The following is a 23,896-nucleotide window of genomic DNA, read 5'->3' on the forward strand; positions in this document are numbered from 1 at the left end:
CGATCTCGGATGCATGAAAATAGCGGTCAGTTCAGCAGAGTTACGTCACAGTTCCTGCCAAGCAATCACACTAAATCCCCATCTACAGGGTGATTCTTATTAACGCTTAAAAACCTCCGAAGCGACGTCGTCGACGCTGAGACAAGTAATTTAATATCAGACACTTCGGGCAGCTAATGGCGGGAAATATCCCAGAACTGGATCACAAAATTTTGAACATGTGACATCAGCAGATGAAGTACTTTGACGCACGTGTAGACGTTGGACTCGTGGATCCCATCCTCACCGGTAGTTGGCAGTACTACACATCGCCCCGCTTGGCTACTGTTTTCAGAAAATGAGCATGAACCACCATCGGCTCTATATTGGAATGACGACAGTGAAGATTTGCGCCGGACTGGGTCTCAAATCCGGATTTCCCGCTTTGCGCGAGCGGTCGCCTTAACCGCTTCGATTTATGAAGACTCGAAGGCCTGGTATAAATACGAAATAGCAGTACCTGTCATTAGGAGTACAATACAATGTTCCTTCGGACAAGCACGCATGTCCAAAGGAACGTTGCATCGTACTGTAAAGGAGACCGCTTATAAAACACTAATACGACCTATTCTTGAGTACTGCTCGAGCGTTTGGGATCCCTATCAGGTCGGATTGAGAGAGGACGTAGAAGCAATTCAGAGGCGGGATGCTAGATTTTTGCTGGTGGGTTTGATCATCACGCGAGTGTTACGGAAATGCTTCAGGAACTTGAGTGGGAGTCTCTAGAGGAAAGGAGGCGTTCTTTTCGTGAATCGCTACTGAGGAAATTTAGAGAACCAGCATTTGAGACTGTCTGCAGTACAATTTTACTGCCGCCAACTTACAATTCGCGGAAAGACAACAAAGATAAGATAAGAGAGAGTAGGGCTCGTACAGAGGCATATAGGCAGTCATTTTTCCCTCGTTCTGTTTGGGAGTGGAACAGGGAGAGAAGATGCTATTTGTGGTACGAGATACCCTCCGCCACGCACCGTATGGTGGATTGCGGAGTATGTATGTAGATGTAGATGTAGATACTTAATATCACAGGCATTCGTATTCTGTTTTGGTTCTCGCATTTATCCGATGTGATACAGTATAGCTCGCAAATTGCTACAAACTAGAAATCTTTTCATATGTTTGATCTTATGTGATAATTAACGTCGATTTCAGAACACAGCATGTCTGACCACTGTGTTACCTTCCCTCGATACATTTTTTGCCTTCAGTGTTTGGTTACGTGCAAGCTCTCTGTTTCACAAATGCGAGGAACCACAGTAGCAAATGATAAGTGAGAACGTAAAACAAGCTGTGGGGAAACATTCTGCCTAACCACGTCTTGCCGCAAGCACATTGGTATTAGCGGCAACATAACATGGATGCATGTCTGCAAGTATCGTAGTCTTGTGTTACCACTTGCGCGAGCGGTACTGTATCACATCGGATAATGCAAAAACGATAACATAGTAACCCAGCAGAGCGACGTGTGGCACTGCCGCCTGCTGGGACGGGAAGGATACACGAGCCCAACCGATGAACGTGTGGCGAAGTACGTCATCTAGTGACGTCACATCTTCAACATTTGTCATTCACTTTTGGGGCATTCCGCGACATTTGCGGCCCCTTGTGCCTTGTATTAAATTATTGTTTCAGCGCCATTTGCATCGCTTCGGGGCTTTCTAAAAGTAGACAAGAATCTTTGTGTAAGCCTATAGCCCACAACCTTACTGTCCCATGCATGAGAGGTGCGTGAGGAAAACCGCTATCCGTAATCTCTCTGGTTTCCTTGCCGTGGTCATTTCTCAAGGCCAAACTAACATGAAGAAACTAATTCGTTGTCTGATTTTCCTTGGAAAGAATGCTCTCGTAATTTTAACTGCAACGCTCTCCGTGACGCACAACGCTTCTCTTGAAGACCTGCTACTGGAGATGAGTGTCCAGCAACGCTCTTATGTTTGCGAAACGAGCCCGTGGCGAAACTCTCCGTTCTTTGTTCCATCTTCTGTATCTCTTTCATTAGTTCTGCCAGCTGACGGCCCCAGCGTGACGTGTAATAGTCAGAAACAAATCATACAAGTCATTCGTAATCCACTTCTATCGTGGATGTATTACGTACAGTTTCATCATAATCGGTATTTTCCGAAAGATTGACAACTGTGCCGCTAATGATGTAAATAAAACACTGTACCTGGTTACTTCTTTTTTCACATGCATAGCTTGACGCGTTTCAGGAATATATTGCCATTTTCAAGGGCAACTATTTACATTGGCCGCAAGTCTGCGGGTGTGTGTTTTTAAAAGTTAATATTAAAAAATAATACTTTCCAACATTAACGTGTAAGAGATTCCAAATTTATATTTTATAGTCGCACTGAAACCTTGAGAAGAAGACTGTAGCGCAAGAGAAATATGGCAAAACATGCGCAGATATCACGTACAACAGCTGCACTAGAAAGTGGTACAGTAATAAGTTCCCAAATGCGTAGTGCTATGCATGAAAAAACGCAACTGGTGCAGTGTTTTGTTATTCAAATCATGAATTACACTTCCTTTGTATCCCTCCGTAACATCTGCTTTTCTACAGTAAGTTTTATATGGTCAGTGCACTTAAGGTCGTGATGGACGGTTTTTCGTTGGTATTTTACGATTGCTACAGTTTCCAGTTACTGTCACCAATAACGTAAATGTAAAGTAGTTTATCTCTTCGCTTACTCGTACGCAATTATATATTTGCGTTGAGCGTCAACTGAAAGTTCCTGCACCAATCGTCTCTCTTTTGCCGGTTTTTCTGCATTTCGCAACTATTAGGGTGTTCGAATATTCGTATGGTCAACAGCGTGTATGTGGTGTTGAACTGAATTAATGAAGATTTGAGGAATGCATCATACGCAACCTGATCAAAAGCACGTAGACACCTATAAGTCGATATTAATGTGGCGCGCGTCCACCTTTGACCTTTATGACGGCTGGAATTGTGCAAGGTGACTAAATGTCTGTGGAGAAATGGCGGCACTGCTACGGTCGCAGTTTCGAATCCTGCCTCGGGCATGGATGAGTGTGCTATCCTTAGGTTAGATAGGTTTAATTAGCTCTAAGTTCTAGGGGACTGATGACCTCCGATGTTAAGTCCCATATTGCTTCAAGCCATTTGAACCATCTTCCATATTTAGCTGACGGCTGTACACATGTGGCAGACAACGTTCCCCAGGTAAATGCCAAATCCGAACCCTTCCATCGGACAGCCACAGCGTATAGTGTGATTCAAAGCATCTAGTCACTCGATTCCAACTGTCCAGTGACGTCGTTATTTACACCACCTCAATCGTCGCTTTGCGCTGACTGCAGAAACGGGTGGCATGTGACGAGTTGCTTAACCATTGTACCCGATACGTTCTCGCTCTCTACGCACAGTCCTTGTGCCAACTGGGCTGCTGGTACAAGTCTGGAACTCGCGAGGGAGAGCTTCCTCTGATTGCAGGAGATTTTTACATCCATCCTCCACAGTGCTCGACGGTCTCTGTTGGTCGGTACAAGAGGTCTGCCTGGTGGTGGTTTAGGTGTGGTTGCCACGGCCTACAGTCGACTTGTGCAGCTTTAGAACGGTTTTAATGTCTTTGGTGGGTTTGTTACTCAGGTGACATCCAGCAACTAGTTCACGTTCGAAGTCATTGAGGTCCTCTGACAGACTCATTCTGCCGTTACTGCTCTTTGCTGACAATAAACAATTTGGGCCCTCTTTGCTTACTTCGAGGAGACATTCGTGTCCTGTACTTTTCATTGCAGTGCCATTCGTATTTACCATGTCGTGGAAGGGATAAGTTATCTCCTCCTTCCAGAAGTTACACAATACAAAAAAGTGACGTATTTGTAACAGAAAAATAAGAGTTTATTAATGCCTTCAGCAGTAAGCTCATAGTGGACACTGGCCTAACAGAACCGTTTATTTATTTATTTATTTATTGTTCCGTGGGACCAAATTAAGGAGAAGTCTCCATGGTCATGGAACGATTCAATACATGAAATTGTAACACGATATTAGAAACAGATAAAATGAAATATAAAAAAACATATTCAGGTGACACGTCGTAAGTTTAAATAAAGAAAATCAACAATGTAACACTGGAATTTGCTTAATTTTTTCGCTCTTCCAGGAGCTCCTCGACAGAATAGGAGTGAGCCATGAGGAAACTCTTCAGTTTAGACTTATAAGAGTTTGGGCTACTGCTAAGATTTTTGAGTTCTTGTGGTAGCTTACTGAAAATGGATGCAGCAGAATACTGTACTCTTTTCTGCACAAGAGTCAAGGAAGTGCATTCCACATGCAGATTCGATTTCTGCCTAGTATTAACTGAGTGAAAGCTGCTAACTCTTGGGAATAGGCTAATATTGCTAACAACAAACGACATTAAAGAAAATATATACTGTGAGGGCAATGTCAGAATTCCCAGACTATTGAATAGGGGTCGACAAGAGGCTCTCGAATTTACACCACATATAGCTCGAACAGCCCGTTTTTGAGCCAAAAATACTTTTTGAATCAGAAGAATTACCCCAAAAAATAATACCATACGACATAAGCGTAAGAAAATATGCGAAGTAGACTACTTTTCGTGTTGAAGTGTCACTTATTTCAGATACTGTTCTAATGGTAAATAAAGTAGCATTTAGTTTCTGAACAAGATCCTGGACATGGGCTTTCCACAACAGCTTACTATCTATCCGAACGTCTAGGAACTTGAACTGTTGCGTCTCGCTTATAATATGCCCATTCTGTCTGATCAAAATATCGGTTCTTGCTGACTTGTGAGTTACAAACGGTAAAAACTAAGTCTTACTGTGATTTAGCATCAAATTATTTTCCACAAGCCACGAACTTATTTCATGAACTACATTATTTGGTACTGTTTCAATATTACACACAAGATGCTTCACTATCAAGCTGGTGTCATCAGCAAACAGAAATATTTTTGAATCACCTGTAATACTAGAAGGCATATCATTTATATAAATAAGAAACAGCAGTGGCCCCAGCACCGACCCTTAGGGAACGCCCCACTTAACAGTGCCCCATTGGGACTGAACATCACTACCACTCTCAATATTGCGGAGAATTACCTTCAGCTTTCTGTTCTTAAAGTAAGAGGCGAACCAATTGTAAGCTACTCCTCTTACTCCATAATGGTCCAACTTCTGCAGTAATATTTTGTAGTCAACACAGTCAAAAGCCTTCGTTAAATCAAAGAAAACACCTAGCGTTCGCAACCTTTTATTTAATCCGTCCAAAACCTCACAGAGAAAACAGAATATAGCATTTTCAGTTGTTAAACCATTTCTAAAACCAAACTGAACATTTGACAGTAAATTATGTGAATTTAAATGCTCCAGTAACCTTGTATATACAACCTTCTCGATAGCTTTAGCAAACACCGATGGCATAGAAATAGGTCTAAAATTGTCAACATTATCGGTGTCTCCCTTTTTATAAAGTGTCTTCACTGCCGAGTACTTTAATCGCTCAGGAAACCGACCACTCCTAAAGGAAAAGTTACAGATGTGGCTAAGTACTGGGCTAACATACATACTTCTGTGCTAGATACCCCGTCATATCCATGAGAGTTCTTGGTCTTTAGTGATTTAATTATTAACTCAATCTGCCTCTTGTCAGTATCATGGAGGATCATTTCAGGTAACAGTCTCGGAACACTTTTTTTCTAAGAGCGCTATATGATTCCCTGTTGGGACTAGGTTTCTATTTAGTTCACCTGCTATATTCAGAAAGTGATTATTAAATACTGTACATATATGCGACTTATCAGTAACACGGACATTCCCACTACGCACTGATTCTATATCCTCGACCTGTCTCTGCAGACCAGCCACTTCCTTTAATTTTATCCTGAGACTTAGCTATTCTATCTGCATACCACATACTTTTTGCCTTCCTAATAACATTTTTAAGCACCTTACAATACTGTTTGTAATGAGCTGCTGCATTTAGATTTTGACTGTTTCTAACGTTTTGATATAATTGCCACTTTGTTCTACAAGATATTCTTATCCCTCTAGTCAGCCACCCAGGCTGCCTGTTTGTGCTAGTACCCTGTTTTGAACGTTCTAACGGAAAGCAACTTTCAAAGAGCATGAGAAAAGTCTTGAGAAAAGCATTATAATATCTACTGTATCAGCGCTATAAATATCTTGCCACTCTTGTTCCTTGATAAGGTTTACAAAGGTCTCTACAGCAACTGGATCAGCTTTCCTAAACAGCTGATGACTATATTTAACACGTGTTGCAGCACAAAAATATTTTAGAGTTAAAATTTGTGCATCATGATCTGAAAGGCCATTCACCTTTTTGCTAACAGAATGCCCTTCTAGTAATGAGGAATGAACAAAAATGTTGTCTATGGTTGTTCTACTGTTCCCTTGCACTCTCGTTGGAAAGAATACGGTTTGCATAAGATTATATGAATTAAGATGGTCTACCAGCATCCTCTTCCTTGCACAATCACTTATACAATTAATATTTAAGTCACCACATGTAACTAACTTTTTGTATTTCCTATAAAGTGAACCAAGAACCTCCTCTAGCTTTAGCAAAAATGTTGTGAAATCGGAGTCTGGGGATCTATAAATAACAACAGTTAGAAGTTTAGCTCCGTTAATTTAACCACACCTGCACAGCATTCAAACACCTTTTCAGTGCAGTACTTTGAAACATCAACTGACTCAAATGGGATGCCGTTTTTCACATACGTGGCTACTCCCCCACACCGCAAAGAGCTCCTCTAAAAGCTGTCAGCCAACTTGTATCCTGGTAAAGGAAGCCTCTGGATTATCTCCTTCTTTAAGAAGTGTTCAGATATAGCAATAATTTCAGAGTCAACATCTATAAGCAGCTCACTAACTTTATCTCTAATACCTTGTATATTTTGATGAAATAGACTAATTCCCTCATTACTCGGATACCTAAGCTTTGTCTAAAGTGGTTCCTTTGTTAGAGAGACTTCCCTTAAGTAGGAATATCTATCAGCTGACTTCAATCTAAAAAAGGTTCAGCTCTAACACCCACTACTGCAGGAATTTTCCCATGAGTGATCCCACCAACCCCACCTATGCTGTCACCTATAAACTTTGCCAACCTCCCCTTCCCTTACCTATTGAGGTGCAGGCCATGTCTAGTGAAACCCGTCCTGCTGATAGACTCCACCGACACCACTGAAATGTGACCCATGTTCTCTGTCATCAGCGCACCCCCAAGTCTCATGTTATTACGCCTGACGGCTGTATTAAGAAGAGGCCGACCGTGACGCTGAAACAGTTCCACGAAATGCACATTCGTGTTGCCAGTCCGAGTGGCTATCTTTTCCAGGTCACCATCTATGTCATACTCCCCATCCCTATCAATACTATTACCAGCCCCACCCACAATCACTACCTGATCCTCTTTAGTAAAATCCCTACATAACCCCCCTATGTTAACAGTCACATGAGCCAATCCTGCATTAGGCTTCACAATGCTGGTGACCTGGTACTCACTTCCCAGCACTTCCTGCAACTGCTGGCCTACACCTCTGCCATGAGAACTACCTAACAGCAGAACCTTCTTCTTCCTCTTCGACTTTGCAACTGTTCTAGCCACCGTAACTACTGAGGTCTGCTGCATACTTCCTACATCTACAGCTACTAGAGATTCCTCTCCACTAGACTCTGACAGTTGGTCATATCTATTGTAAACACCAATAGTAAAACTATCTGAAAATCTTCTTCTCCTAGCAGGTCTCTTGCCAACAGCCAGCTTCCATTCCCCAACCCCCTTCTCCCTCCTCATCCTATCTTACGCTTCTGCTCCTCTATCAACTTACTCTTGCTACATAACCTGCAGTTCCAGGTTCACCAGAATGCCCACTGGCTTCCCCACTGCATTCTCCCCAATGAAAATACTTAGAACAAGTCTCACACCGCAAACCACTACTCACGAACCTACGGCAAAGCCCACACTTCTCACTCATGGTAAAGTTTTACTTTTTCTAAGTTCCGCTACTACAATAATAAGATGTTAAAAACCTGACTACAATAATCACAAACTTACTCTACAAGGAAAGTAACTACTATTATTAACAGTATTAATAAACAACAAATGTGAATATAACAAAAGAATAATACAGAAAGAGAATCAAACGTCTAATGACACAGTAACGAAGCTGAAAACAGTTCCCAAAAGTTTCTTCTGAAATTATTTCACCAGAAAACACAAACTCCGGTTGAAGACTACTAAAGTTCCTAAATAAACCACTATACACAAACAATTAATTAGTACTTAGCTTTCGATGCGCCGCTACAGCTGCAACTGGTCAGCGCGGAATGTAAACACAGGTAAGAGGTTACGTTGCTTGATACGAAACACTCACAAATATCAGGTCACAACACAAGAAAGGCAGAGGTGAATGAAGAAACCACTAATAAGTCACTTATATAGTAAATATTATCACAAAAACCGTTAAAATATGTATCTGAAAACTAAAAATATATAAAAACTTGGAGAGCGATCTCACACGCAGTCACTCGCTTATGATGTCACACCAAAGAAGCGTGTTCAATATATATATTGAACCGTGTTCATTATATTGAAGATAGCACCTAGATCTAGGAAAAGTGTGGCTTCAGATTTAAACATTACGATACACGTGAGCACACACGCCTTTTTAAGTAGACACAAAAGGAACACATCGCTCTTCTACAGATAGTCACTCCAAGAAGTCATGTAACAAGGGCCTGACAAGAATTGAGAGGCTGACACAGCAAGGAAAACAGTGACTGGCCGTGCTCACCTCGAGTGGAAAAACTGCTCACTTGTTGACGCTGCTCTTCGCGAACTTCCAGCAGCGGCGACGATTGCGGTGGGCTGAGAGAGACTCAGCAGCTGAACTCCCAACATGTAGTCGCTGTTCCCTAAATAGTTTCGCCGTTCGTCGGCCGAGCGGCTCTTCCACCAGGGCCGGTTTAAGGCCCGAGCAGCATAACACTTCAGTATAAAACAATGTAGTACTTAGTAATAATTTATTTGAACTGTGTAAATTTTCCAATGAAGTACTTATTTCATCCATGGCCAGTACTTTTGGAAGTTCGTGAATGCTCCTGGCTTACCCTATATTTCTAGCTAGTAGTGAAAAGCCTTTTTCAGAACTGAACTTCGTATAGACACACACTTTATCAAGGGCATTTATGTGGGCTGTTAGCCACTCAAACCGATACCTTTAAGTAAATCGATTCAAATTCTATAATGAAAGCTTTTTCTAATTTGACTCACGGAAAATTTCACTATAATGTTTTTTGTCGAAGGGAAAAATTTTCTATCACTTAAATACTTCCTGGCAAGATTTTTTCATATGCAACATATAACTTAACCAGTAAAACTGTGTTCTATGTTTAATAAATCAATATAAAGTAGCTAATATTTTTTGCATTTCCGTCCCACTTTCTCCGATGGAAAACAGAGAAATGTGTAAATATATATAGCACGTTCTTGAATACAGTAGGCCTACTTATCTCTGGTTTCACAAAAACCTTTTAAGAACCCGAAGAATTACTTTAAATGGAAATTGTTACTTCTTTTAACATTTGCAACTGAAATGAGGTTGAGAAATTGATTTCTCTTATATAGGGTTGCTTGTTGTTGTTGTTGTGGTCTTCAGTCCTGAGACTGTTTTGATGCAGCTCTCCATGCTACTCTATTCCGTGCAAGTTTCATCATCTCCCAGTACCTACTGCAACCTACATCCTTCTGAATCTGCTTAGTGTATTCATCTCTTGGTCTCCCTCTACGATTTTTAGTCTCCACGCTGCCCTCCAATACTAAATTGTTGATCCCTCGATGCCTCAGAACATGTCCTACCAACCGATCCCTTCTTCTAGTCAAGTTGTGCCACAAACTTCTCTTCTCCCCAATTCCATTCAATACCTCCTCATTAGTTATGTGGTCTATCCATCTAATCTTCAGCATTCTTCTGTAGCACCACATTTCGAAAGCTTCTATTCTCTTCTTGTACAAACTATTTATCGTCCATGTTTTACTTCCAAACATGGCTACACTCCATACAAATACTTTCAGAAACGACACCCTGACACGTAAATCTATACTCGATGTTAACAAATTTCTCTTCTTCAGAAACGCTTTCCTTGCCATTGCCAGTCTACATTTTATATCCTCTCTACTTCGACCATCATCAGTTATTTTGCTCCCCAAATAGAAAACTCCTTTACTACTTTAAGTGTCTCATTTCCTAATCTAATTCCCTCATCCTCACCCGACTTAATTCGACTACATTCCATTATCCTCGTTTTGCTTTTGTTAAGGTTCATCTTATATCCTCCTTTTAAGACACTGTCCATTCCGTTTAATTGCTCTTCCAAGTCCTTTGCTGTCTCTGACAGAATTACAATGTCATCGGTGAACCTCAAAGTTTTTGTTTCTTCTCCATGGATTTTAATACCTACTCCGAATTTTTCTTTTGTTTCCTTTACTGCTTTCTCAATATACAGATTCATTAACATCGGGGAGAGGCTCCAACCCTGTCTCACTCCATTCCCAACCACTGCTTCCCTTTCATGCCCCTCGACTCTTATAACTGCCATCTGGTTTCGGTACAAACTGTAAATAGCCTTTCGCTCCGTGTATTTTACCCCTGCCACCTTCAGAATTTGTAAGAGAGTATTCCAGTCAACATTGTCAAAAGCTTTCTCGAAGCCTACAAATGCTAGAAACGTAGGTTTGCCTTTCCTTTATCTTCTAAGATAAGTCGCAGGGTCAGTATTGCCTCACGTGTTCCAAAATTTCTACGGAATCCAAACTGATCTTACCCAAGGTCGGCTCATACCAGTTTTTCCATTCGTCTGTAAAGAATATGGCAGCCGTGGCTTATTAAACTGATAGTTCGGTAATTTTCACATCTGTCAACATCTGCTTTCTTTGGGATTTAGTGGGCTCATTCCCACTATATCAAACTTTAACGCATCAATTTCCCTTTTTAAATTTTCTAACCTACCTGCCCGATTAAGGGATCTGACATTCCACGCTCCGATCCGTAGAACGCCAGTTTTCTTTCTCCTGATAACGTCCTCCTTGCTTGTGTAGTACTTATTTTAAAAGAACAACACAGTTCATTTCCACAATCACTAGACTGGTGTTTTTTTAGCAGTGTTACGAAGAGCTTAAGGGAAGGCAACTAACGTGTTGTACCGTTCCCAGTAGAAATATTATAAAAACTTGAAAATGGTATTTGAAAATAACATTTCATATTGGATTATACGTGAACATTAACCGGTCAGGCGATACGTATTTTTCTCTCATGCGTATTATTATTATTATTATCGTATAAAATTCTGTGCTTCATTTTCAAGTGCAAGGAATAAAAAACACGCACTCTGACAATGGACCACATAGATGGAAAAAGAACTAACTTTTGGCATCTTGTATCTGTTATTAATCTCTCTTTTGTCTTCGGTGCGAGTAGTCGGACATCTTCGCGAGTGATGTTGAATGTAAGCATTATTGTAATCAGATAATATATTAGTTTCTTGCTATTATTCACTTTTTATTGTAAGAGGGGAGACCTATCTAATGCCCGCTTCCTTTGAATATCAGTAATTCAAGTTATTTTCAGCTCAACAATAGCAGCGGCCGTTGCAGGCATAGCCGCCAACACGTGGCAATTTTAATTTATGAAATTAGTGGCAGCGAATTATTCGCCCGCTTCAATTATAATACACATTTTTTCCGTAGCAGCTGAAGTCGCTCATTGTTATCAGTAAATATGACATCAGGACCTAATGTACCCCTAAAAAGACACACATGAGGAAGGAGTAGTGTGTCACAGTAATACTGACCGTTGAGTGTACCATGTTCAAAGATTTACAAAGGTCAAGAGCATGACTAGACCAACGAGAAGTGGGGTTGTGTGCTCTTCTCGAATGAGAACAGATTCAGTGCTCTACCAATCGAGCAGCGGATGCGAAGCAGTGCCTGGAACGATAGCATGTTTGGCGAATGGACTGACCTGCCCGTTTCCCCGAATTAAATCTCATCGAGCATTTGTTGGATACGTTGGGAGACGTTTTGCAGCACGACCACATGCACCAACGGCCATTCAGCAGCTGTCAACCGCGATAATGGGAAATAGAACGCCCGAAGACCCCCTCACGAGCAGTGTGGTCAGCAAGAGAACACATTGCAGAGCATACGTTGGCGTTCGTGATGATCACACACCCTATTATAACCTGTCCCACTTTTCTAAAGTCCAGGTGACCATTTGAACGGCGGTAAATCAGCGCACTTATTGCCTTTGGATAAAAGTGTGATTTCTACTCGAGTCATTGCGTATTTCAGTTACCATCTGTGCTGTACTGTACTGTAGCAGCTCTTTTTATGCGCCGTCAAAGTTTCACCACTCTGTGATTCTTGGCAAGGTCACACATACGAAAGTTACCCTTATCTTATGTTTTGCACACCAGTGTATGTAAATGACTTAGTGGATAATGTCGTAAGTTCCAACACTCTTTTCGCGAATGATACTTTGCAGACGGAAAATCGCAACGCTAGATACACTATGTGGTCAAAGGTATCCGGACACATCAAAAACCATACGTTTTTCATTTTATTGTGCTGCCACCTACTGCCAGGTATCAGACCTCAGTAGCCACCGTGAGAAAGCAGAATGGGGCGCTCCATGAAACTAACGGACTTCGAACGTGATCAGGTGATTGGGTGTTACTTGTATCGTACGTCTGTAAGCGAGATTTCCACACTCCTAAACATCCTTAGGTCCACTGTTTCCGATGTGATAGTGAAGCGAAAACGCGAAGGGACACGTACAGCACAAAATCATACCGGCCGACCTCGTATGTTAACTGACAGAGCCCGCCGACAGTAGAAGAGGGTCGTAATGTGTAATAGGCAGACATCTATCCAGACCATCACACAGCAATTCCAAACTGCAGCAGGGTCCACTGCAAGTACCATGACAGTTAGGCGGGAGGTGGGAAAACTTGGATTTCATGGTCGAGCGGCTCTCATAAGCCACACATCACGCCGGTAAATGCCTAGCAACGCCTCACTTGGTGTAACGAGCGTAAACATTGGGCGATTGAATAATGGAAAGACGTTGTGTTGAGTGGCGAATCACGGTGCATAAAGTGCCGATCCGATGGCAGGGTGTAGGTATGGCAAATGCCCGGTGAACGTCATCTGCCAGCGTGTGTAGCGCCAACAGTAAAATTCGGAGGCGGTGGTGTTGTGGTGTGGCCTTGTTTTTCATAGAGCGGGCTTGCACTGCTTGTTGTTTTGCGTGACCTTGCTTCCCACTGTTGACGAGCAATTTGGAGAAGGCGAGTGTATCTTTCAACACGATCGAGCACCTGTTCATAATGCACGCTCTGTCTCGGAGTGGTTACACGACGATAACATCCGTGTAATGGACTGGCCTGCACAGAGTCCTGACCTGAATCCTATAGAACACCTTTGGGATGTTTTGGAATGCCGACTTTGTGCCAGGCCTCGCCGACCGATATCGATACCTCTCCTCAGTGTAGCACTCCGTGAAGAATGGGCTGCTATTGCCCAAGAAACAATCCACCGCCTGATTGAAAATATGCCTGCGAGAGTGGAAGTTGTCATCAAGGCTAAGGATGGGCCAACACCATACTGATTTCCAGCATTAGCGATGTAGGGCGCCACGAACTTGTAAGTCATTTTCAGCCAGGTGTTCGAATACTTTTGATGACATATTCTAGTTTTAGCGAAATGCGGGAAGTCCTGAAGATAATCTACGCTTAATGAAAGCATTGGCAGTTGACCTGTAGCATAAAATAATGTTACATATTGCACATAAATAGGCGTAAAGACTCATTATTTTATGACTCTGCGATTGCAAAACAAATACAAGAAGCAATCATATTTATTCAATATTTAAGACGATGAGTACGGAGCAGTTTAAAGTGGAATGAACACGTAAAATTTATCGCAGATAAGACGGATGCCAGACTGAAAATCACTGGAAGAGTCCTCAGAAAATGTAGTCCAATGAAACCCCTACTCGACTAATACTTGAACACTGCTCATCAGTTTTGGATCTGCACTAGGTAGGATTGCTAGAGGAAAAAGAGATGATCCAGAGAAGAGCAGCACATTTCGTTACAGTTCACTGACCAAACGCGGAAGTGTTAGTGATATTCCCCCAACTCCAGTAGCAGATGCTGCAAGAGAGGCGTTTTACATCACGGCGTGGCTTAGTGTCGAAATTCCGAGAGTTTATGTCCCTGTAAGAATCAATGAATATATTGTGAGCCGTGGCGCGGCTGGCGCCAGTGTTCTCGCACTTAGAATGGCATCGCTGGCATCGATTATAGGGTCACCATCTTTGCCTTCCGCGATTCAGGCCGGTGGTCGGGTGGTAGGGTCGGAGGCGGCTTGTTGACGTTTACCGTGAGGCCTGTGGTACGATGCCTGTACGCTATGGGCAGGGTCAGCGAGAGATCCCGGCAGTGACTTGATACGATCTCGGGTTTGGTATCGCGGTGGTGCAGTGTTGTGTTTTGGGGCTTTTCTGCTGCGAGGGCATGTATAGGTTCTTGTTACTGGCCATTGAAATTGAGATGTGTCCATGGCGTGACGGAGGATATGTTTGATGCTCGCCGCTGTTACATGTGAAAACGCTTCGTCTGCCTTGTGTCTGTGCAGCAAATTATGTGAAGTAAATAGCTGATACCACGGCGACTTCTTGCTCTCACGCGATGTTGAATATATTTCGGAATTACTGAATGGTGAAGATATCCCACGTGTAAAGCAAATGAAGGCATTTGCGCCATACTAAGGTACTGTTTTATTCTGCTTAAATCTGTGTCAGTTATATGTGCATTTATATGCCCTTCTTTAGTTGCAGAAGTTATAGAAGTGTGTAAACAGAGAGCTATGCGGAAAGGGCTGTAAAGTTGAAACCCTTCCAATAAGTTAATACACTCGAACTCTGTATTACTAAAGGTGCCTTTCGATACCAGCACCTACCTTGGGTAATAAGTGTTATTCGGAGGTTGTCATGGTACTGTTAGTAATTATTATACACAAAATTGTTTATTCTGATTATACTAAATTGGAGATGTAAGGTCGGTTGTGTGCCGCTGTTAATTACTATTGTCTCCACTGTGTGGCAGCCTAGCATTGTCAGTGGCTTCAATCATTATTCCTGTCATATTTCGAGTTTTGTATTCGCGGGTTTGCTTAAGCTGACACTGGTAAGTCGACTTGTAAGACCTATAAACAGGCGAGTCAAACTGAGTAGTCTATGAGCACAAGACGATATTCTATTACGCGATACCTTAGTTTGTTATAGGTTAGAAGTATTTTAAGAGTTATTATTATTCTGCTGTTTGCTTTGTCTAAAGAGGAGCTAGTTCTGTGAAGTAGTTGTTTATATTTTATTAATGTGTTACACGTTATGCCTTTTCATGTTAACTGTTTTTAAGAAGCTGTAAGACTCTGTGTACGTTGCAGGTAGCTGAAACTGACGTGTTCACGTGGGTCGCGTCCTGACGGGGTTGATAGTGGCCCTTTTTACTACGGCACATCCGGCTACCCTCCTTCAGTACATTTGTCTCGCTTATATCGTTACTGCGTTTTTCGAGTAGAATTAGGGCTTACTGTAATCACGTTATATGTTGAAGTTAAGTATCTCCCTTGCCAGGGCGCGAACTTTCGTGGATATAGCCGTATTCTCATCTGTAAAGATTGATAGTGTTATTAATTTGTTCTCGTCACATGTATGATTATTTATCTTGTTACATTTAATGTCAGTAAAATGTGAGTGTTAGCGAGGTCCGAATTGGGACGTTGTATTCTCCTCTTGTGGAAAAAAATTTAAGTGATTTTGTTCCTTTTTTAAGTAGCCTTTAGATGCGTACATTTTGCCTCCATGTTTGGTGTTTTTATGGCTTCTTCGTTAATTAAAATTACAATAAAGGTAAATTTGGCAAGTTGTTAAGTGGATCCTAAGTTAAGTGCTGGAACCCTACCATATTGCTTACTCCTATGTACATCTCGCAGGAAGTCCATGAAGATAAAATTAAATCAGAGCTCACACGGACACTTAAGAACAATCGTTCTTCCCGGGATCCATTCGTGACTGGAACAGGAATAGGGTGAATTGGTACACATAGCAACTACTACCACGCTTCATGAGATGACATGCCGATTTAAAATTCAATGTACATAACAAATCTTTTTGCGTGGAATTTACCAAATATAAAAGCAAAGAGTTAGTGTTTCAGTAAAACTGTGCATTGCTTGTGATATGGAGTGATCTACTGATCAATTTTGTTATTCAACGGCTGCGTGTGTTGGTAATTTAGTTTGTTTGTGAACATAAGACATTTCGTTTGTTGTGTGAGAGACTGAACGAATGAAGCGAGAGCAGAAAGTTTCACAAATAACAAACCGCCAAGTATTATACAAATTAAATGAAGGTACGAAAAGGAAATCAAACCGAGATAAGGACAAAACTGTAGCACAGATCACTGCCGTAAACTGAAACACGAATTGAGACTAGCTAATAAAATAACTTATGACACATGAGATAAAATCAAAATCACTGCAAGCTGAAGGTGACACACAAATGTTGCGCAAATAGGGCTCTGAATCATCGTCCTTCTTTTTGTTTTGACTTGGTTATACACTGTTTCATTTCACTTCACTAGCATATCTGAAATTTTTATTCTTGTAAATCATTACATATTTAAATTCTCCTTTGCGACAGAGCGCGTTAGTCGACAGGAGGATCGACGGAACTGTTACGGGAGAAGTCAGTAAAACGTTAGAGCTTTCATCCAAATCTCGTGTATTCATCGGGTCAGACAGATAAAATCTTCCACACTCTAGCTCCACGGGTACACTTGCAGCCACTGCGTAGAATGCAATGAGCAGCTGCAAGCATCTTGGGATGATCCATTTATCAAGAATAATCATTTGAAAGCGGTCAAAGGAAAACTACCAATGAGACTACTCTCATCTTTTCAGGTAATCCTGAGACAAAGTAAAAAGAATTACTGATGAAACCGTCTACAGTGTAAACATCAACAACACTGGCGTTAACTGTTTGCACATGAAATCTTCGTATTTATCCAGTCTAATGTAGTTATCATACTTCTTCAAGGTATGCCTTATTGACACTAGTACGATCACTGGTTTCGCATACGATGACTATGTGCATGGTATTGCAGCCGTATTACCAAGCGGGGTAGCGCAGCGTTAAAGTGCACTGGACTCGCATTCGGGAGGACGACGGGTCAAATGCGCGTCCGGCCAACCAGATTCACAATTACTCCAGAAAGTATTTGTCTAATACATTAGTTTATGTTTAAAGGTGTATCGATAGCGGAAAATTGTCAGAATGAAGTACAAAGAAGACTTGGACTTGTTTATTAATCAGTGAAGAGGAGAATACAATAAAAATAGATTTCTATGTACATAAACATAGGTAAAAATGCAAAAGTAAATATAGGCAATTTAAGACGCAAAATAAATATTCGTCTGTAGTACTGAAAATGACACTCTGCACATAGAATGTTATGGTTAGTGGGCCCTTCTTTCCTCTTTGTAACTTCAAGCATTCTCCATGGCACGTTGTGAAACTTTGTATAACCTTTTGTAGAGATAATGGTTGACAATTTCAGCTTTTATGTTAAGTATCTTTTCGTACACTAAATGTGTAAAACACAGAATTTACGACTTTCATTAAGAAATAACGTCCCAATATGTTCATATATTTCGTGTGTGAAGATTGTGGGGCAGCGGGTGGAATAATTGAATAAATGTTCCTATTATTTATTTAATGCTGTTGTTTGCCATTCTCAACACTGGCTCTCTAACTACAATATTGGCAACCAGAAAGTGATTAGCAAAACGTGAAGCATGTAATTAGAATTCCTAGTGCCCACTTCATCTGAGAAATACATTTATAGCTACAGTTTATAGCTCTGAGGAATTAGGAGATTGTCTAGGATTCATAATCAAAAACCATTCTCTCTAAAATGTTCACTATATTCTGAAAGTCACAGACCAAAAAGCATCCACACAATCCAACTACCAGAGCAGTTCAGAGTCTAATGCGCTGATGCAACTATAACTATTCAAATTAAATGCTTAAGTGAATGCTAGCCATAATTTGATGATAATGTTCATCAAACGCCACGCTAAATAATGGTAGAATGTCTGTCCTGCGGTGGCATTTGAAAAATACGACATACGCAAACTAAAGATAGATCATTAACGTCATCCCAAAATTAACACTTCACTCGAAAACGATTTCATGGTTACACGTATCCCGAATAACTTATTACTGCATCCGAGGCTGTTTATATCAACGATACCGACGCGACGCGACTCCCGGCGCAGGTGGTGCGCTAGTCAGCGTCTGGAGAGAACTGGGGCCTTCCTATTCTCGCACAGCATTCTTACATTAAAGCCGCGGTGCGGACGGCTAAGGGAACGCCTGATCAAATCTGCTGTCCCTACTAGCCGCTGGGCTAGTAATGCACCACTTTGTTATCGAATAAATCATTGCTTCATTTGCTGATGGCCGATGAAGCTCTCAATTTAAATGTGCAATCAGCACACAGGTAAGTAATCATAATAAAAGTCTGACATGGCTAAGTCAAATATTTTGGGCGATATAATTAATTTAATTACACTACACGCAGTAGACGAGCTCTGAACCTTCCCTTTGGACATACGCTATCGCTATAGTTTTATAGTTATTCAGTTGAAACTTCTCACATCTTTATGATTATAGCGGATCTCCCTTCTACTTAAATTTAAACATCCTAGCTTTATTTATTCGCCTACTTAATCTATCTTGCTTCCTTAATTTTTAAGATAAAAACCAGAAAATCATGAATTTCGACTAAAATTTTAATTTGTGAGATCCAGAATACTGTTTCTACTAAATTATTATGCAAAAGGAATCTAAATATAATTTTTTAAGTTTCTAGCTCTTTTCTGTTGCTCCAATGATTTTTACAGGAAAACGTCCAAATTTCGAAAATGGTTAAAGTTATTGAACTGATATTCAACACATATTGATTTAGTATTACTCCTGACATGCTAGAAACGTTTCAGGTTATTTACTTGATGTTTAAAGTATTGCGCAACATTTATGACGTCAGAGCTAGTTACAGCGGACTGGCTGGCACACAATGGAAAGACTGATGTGAATTTTATAAAGCGTGAGTATGCTGCTTCCCTACATCACCCTCTACTTAATTTTTTTGAATGTAAATGAAAAAAAATTAATTACAAAAAGGGAAGCAAGAGTACAGCTTAACTCCCTATGAAAATTAAAATTGAACTGTAAAAATATAGAAATATTAAAAGAAAACTTATTACCTACTCCAATTATTTAAATTCCTGGCATGTTCACTGCCTCTTAAGCAACATTATCACTCAAAATTTAAGCAAAATCAATGAAACACTTTGGCATACATATTGCCTTAGACAGACAAACACATAAAATATGTAAAATTATGAAAATCTTAAATCCATTAAATTGTCTGTAAATATTTTTACATACACAAATTCAAAGAAAATAACAGTTATTCATGATACATAAACAGATAATTATATCTTAGCAGTCTTTTCTAAACCTGAAAGAAAATTTCACAAATCATGACAATTTCATTTTTACATACGTTGTTGTAGCCGCTTTGGCCGGCGTTCTACACTTCCATTCACAAGGGTAGAGGAGAGGAAGTTGCTATGGTGTACGTCCTTCACATTCACTCTAAATTACATGGGGAAAGGGGAGGGGTCACTGTGAGTTGTGTCCAAGTCACTCCACGCTTTCACACAGCTGCCAGGCTGCCATTATCTGGTTTGTCCTGTAGAACAAACAAAAAGAGTGCCTCAGACTCTGTTCACTTAATATTTAAGGGTGGGTCACAATGAAATGGGGATATATAGATTTTATCTTTCAATATGTTACTGGAACAAAGTTAACAGAACTTTTTCAATTTTACTCTCGCGGTTATTTAACTGTCATAAAATCGGTAAACAAATGGCTCAAAACGCCGTTAGTCACGTACTAGAGAAAATTTATGCTCAAGGCATACAATCATAAATCCTATTTAGTCTCAACTTATTATTTCTGGGCCGGAACACTGAACCAATGCTCGTTACATTCCTGACAAATCTGTATTTTATTTACTTAACTGACTCATCTTCGATTACCTTATTCTTAGAGATAGTATGAGTATATTTGATTAGCAGTTGTCTTCTCAGCCTCTTTGTACATGTGAGTAACTTGTGGTAATAGTACAGTTCTGAGTGTTCAAAACACACTACGTTTAGTTGACTACTAAATCCACTTATTCGCCCTCTACTGCTATGTCAGTTCCACATCTGCAATTACGTATTTACTTCATCAAAGTGTATTTATGCTGAACTATAAATCCAGGATAATTACTTGTATATACTTGAATGAAAAAGAGGAGCAAAGACTTTCTGAATCGTCCACGTATTATTCGAACGTTCATCGAGCCTGTCAGATATAGTGCTGAAAAAAAATTAGTACACCCTTTTAGAGGTTACCAAATCACTCAAGATTTATTGTTGGAATAGTGCATACGGAGTGTACTAAATGATTACATTTACAAATCAGTAGCACAAGCGGTTCTCATGCACCAGGTATCGACCTATGCTGAAACACCCATACTAGTACGTGGTGCGGCATTGCTGTCACTGGCTCTGGCATCCAGTCGATCGTACAAATGGCAAATACTGTCATGGGATACGTTATGCCATGGCTGTCCGACCTGTCCAAGTGTTTCCGTAAGAGTTATTGATTGATGAGTCACATGAGTCACTTCTCGCCCCATCATACTGCCACATGTGCTCGTTTGGAGATCGTGCTGGCTGGAAAAGTTTCTACACGTCTTGCAGAGCATGTTAAGTTTCAAGGGCAGTCTGTGGGCGATTGTTATGTTGTTGGAACAACACACTACCTTCCTCTTGCAAGAATGGCACAAGAACAGGTCTAACGACATGTTCAGAATAATTTCGGGCTTGCAGCCGGTCGTCGTAAACTTCATTGCACGATATTTCGGCTGGACAACTGCCAGCCATCTTCAGGTGAGCCGAACGAGGGCTGACGAAGACCTTTTTTTTCTTTATTGTTATTTCAACACCTGTACATCAGGTAGGCTGGCAGCAGCTTCTTACGCTGCTCTTCAGCCTCAGAGTTAACAATGAGAAAACATAAAGAAGACACATAAGAGATTGAACAAATTGGCGGGCAAAAAACAGTAGACACAGAATACAAAAAACACGAAGCCGTTCACGCTCGACGAGAAACACACGAAAAATTGTCGGCACGGCGCACAAACACTGATGATTTCGACGGCACAGGTGAACGTTGGAGCGTGACGGCGAACACTAAACACAAACACGATGGCACACACACGAGAAACGGATGGCGATGATCTCCGGCGCGCTAATGTCCACGTAACGTGTGCGAGTCTGGGGACCTGCCAAGAGGGGAAGAAGGGGGAGGGGGAGGGAGAGGGGAGAGCAAAGATGCCAATGGCAGAGGAGATGGGAGGAGGAATGGAGGTATGGGGGTAGGGGAAGCCCGGGGGAGGAATGGGGAGAAAGGGAGGAGGGAGGGAGGGGGGAGAGAAGGGAGAGAGGGTGCCCATAGGAACAAACACAGGAAGAGGGAGGGAGGATCAAAGTTGGTAGGAGGGGTAGATGGAGGGGAGGAGGGCATCATCAGGGAGAGGGAGCTGGCGGGAGCCACCTTGGGAGAGGGTATGGAGAGCGGAGAGATGGAGAGCAGAGGGGACGTGGAAGTACAGGCGCGGCAGTGGACGGGGGCGGGAGAGGATGGGAGAGACCAGCGGGTGAGGAGGATCGAGTTTACAGGAGGTGTAGAGAATCCATATCTGTTCGAGGAAAAGGAGGAGGTGGGGGAAGGGAATAAGGTCGTACAGGATCCGCGTGGGGGAGGGGAGATGGATGCGGTAGGCGAGTCGAAGAGCATGGCATTCTAGGATCTGAAGGGATTTGTAAAAGGTAGGGGAAGCGGAGATCCAGGCAAGGTGGGCGTAGCAGAGGATAGGGCGAATGAGGGATTTATAGGTATGGAGGATGGTGGAGGGGACCACACCGCAAGTACGGCCGGAAAGGAGCTTGAGGAGACAGAGTCGGGAGCGTGCCTTGGCTTAGATCGTCCGGAGGTGGGGGGTCCAGGAGAGGCGACGGTCAAGGGTGACACCAAGGTACTTTAGGGTGGGGGTGAGGGCGATAGGACGGCCATAGATGGTGATGCAGAAATCGAAGAGGCGGGAGGAAGGGGTGGTTTTGCCTACAATGATCGCCTGGGTTTTGGAAGGATTGACCTTAAGCAACCACTGGCAGCACCAAGCGGTGAACTGGTCAAGATCGGAATGGAGAAGGTGTTGGGAGCGCTGCAGGGTGGGGGCAAGGGCAAGGAAGGTGGTGTCATTGGCGTACTGGAGAAGGTGGATAGGGGGTGAAGGCGGCGGCATGTCCGCCATATACAAAAGGTACAGAAGAGGGGATAGGACGTAACCTTGGGGCACACTGGTGGAGGGGAAAAAGGTGTAGGAATCCGTGTTGTGGATGGTGACGTAGGAAGGACGTTGGGAGAGAAAGGAGCCGATCAGACGGACATAGTTAATATGAAGGGTGAAGGTTTGGAGCTTGAAGAAGAGACCGGAATGCCATACGCGGTCATAGGCTCGTTCAAGGTCAAGGGAGAGGGAGATAGTGGAGTGACGGGAATTAAGCTGTTCGGAGAGGAGATGAGTGAGGTGAAGGAGAAGGTCCTTGGAAGAGAAGGACAGCCGAAAGCCACACTGGGTAATGGGAAGGAGACGGTGCTGGTGGAGATGCTGGTGGATGCGTCGGGTGAGGATGGATTCCAGGACCTTGCTGAAGACCGAGGTAAGGCTGATGGGACGGTAGGAGGAGACAGCAGATGGCGGTTTACTGTGTTTAAGGAACATCAGGATACAGGAGGTTTACCACAGGTCGGGGTAGTAGCCGGTGGACAGGACTACATTGTAGAGCCTGGCCAGGGTGGAGAGGAAAGAGGCAGGAGCTTCACGAAGATGACGATAGGTGACACGATCGTGACCAGGAGCGGTGTTGCGTTTCGTGCAGAGTGTAGCGATGAGATCCTGTGTAGTGATAGGGACATTGAGTTCTGTGTGTGCAATGTTGTCCAAGTACTGGAAACCAGGTGTGAGGGGAGGGACAGAGGTGTTCAAATGGTTCAAATGGCTCTGAGCACTATGGGACTTAACATCTATGGTCATCAGTCCCCTAGAACTTAGAACTACTTAAACCTAACTAACCTAAGGACATCACACACGTCCATGCCCGAGGCAGGATTCGAACCTGCGACTGTAGCAGTCGCGCGGCTCCGGACTGAGCGCCTAGAACCGCTAGACCACCGCGGCCGGCCGGACAGAGGTGTCAGTTCATTCGCGGACATCAGGGAAAAGGGAGTAATCGAGCTGGGGATCGTCAGGGATGGTGAAGACATCTGAGAGGTAGGAGGCAAAGTGATTGGCCTTACAAAGGTTGTCAGGGAAGGGTTGGTTATCATGAAGGAGAGGATAGTAGGGAGGGGGGTTTAGATCTGGTAAGGCGGCGGAAGGCTGACCAGTACTTGGACAAGTTTATAGGAAGGGTAGCGTTTAAATGGGTGCATGTCTGTCGCCAGTCCCAGATTTTCTTAGCCGCGAGCAAGTTACAGATGTGTCTCTGGAGTTGCCAGTGGCATCGTAGTGTGCCTGGGTCACGCGTGTTGAG

This window comes from Schistocerca cancellata, chromosome 5 (assembly GCF_023864275.1).
Source record: "Schistocerca cancellata isolate TAMUIC-IGC-003103 chromosome 5, iqSchCanc2.1, whole genome shotgun sequence".
Lineage (NCBI taxonomy): Eukaryota > Metazoa > Arthropoda > Insecta > Orthoptera > Acrididae > Schistocerca > Schistocerca cancellata.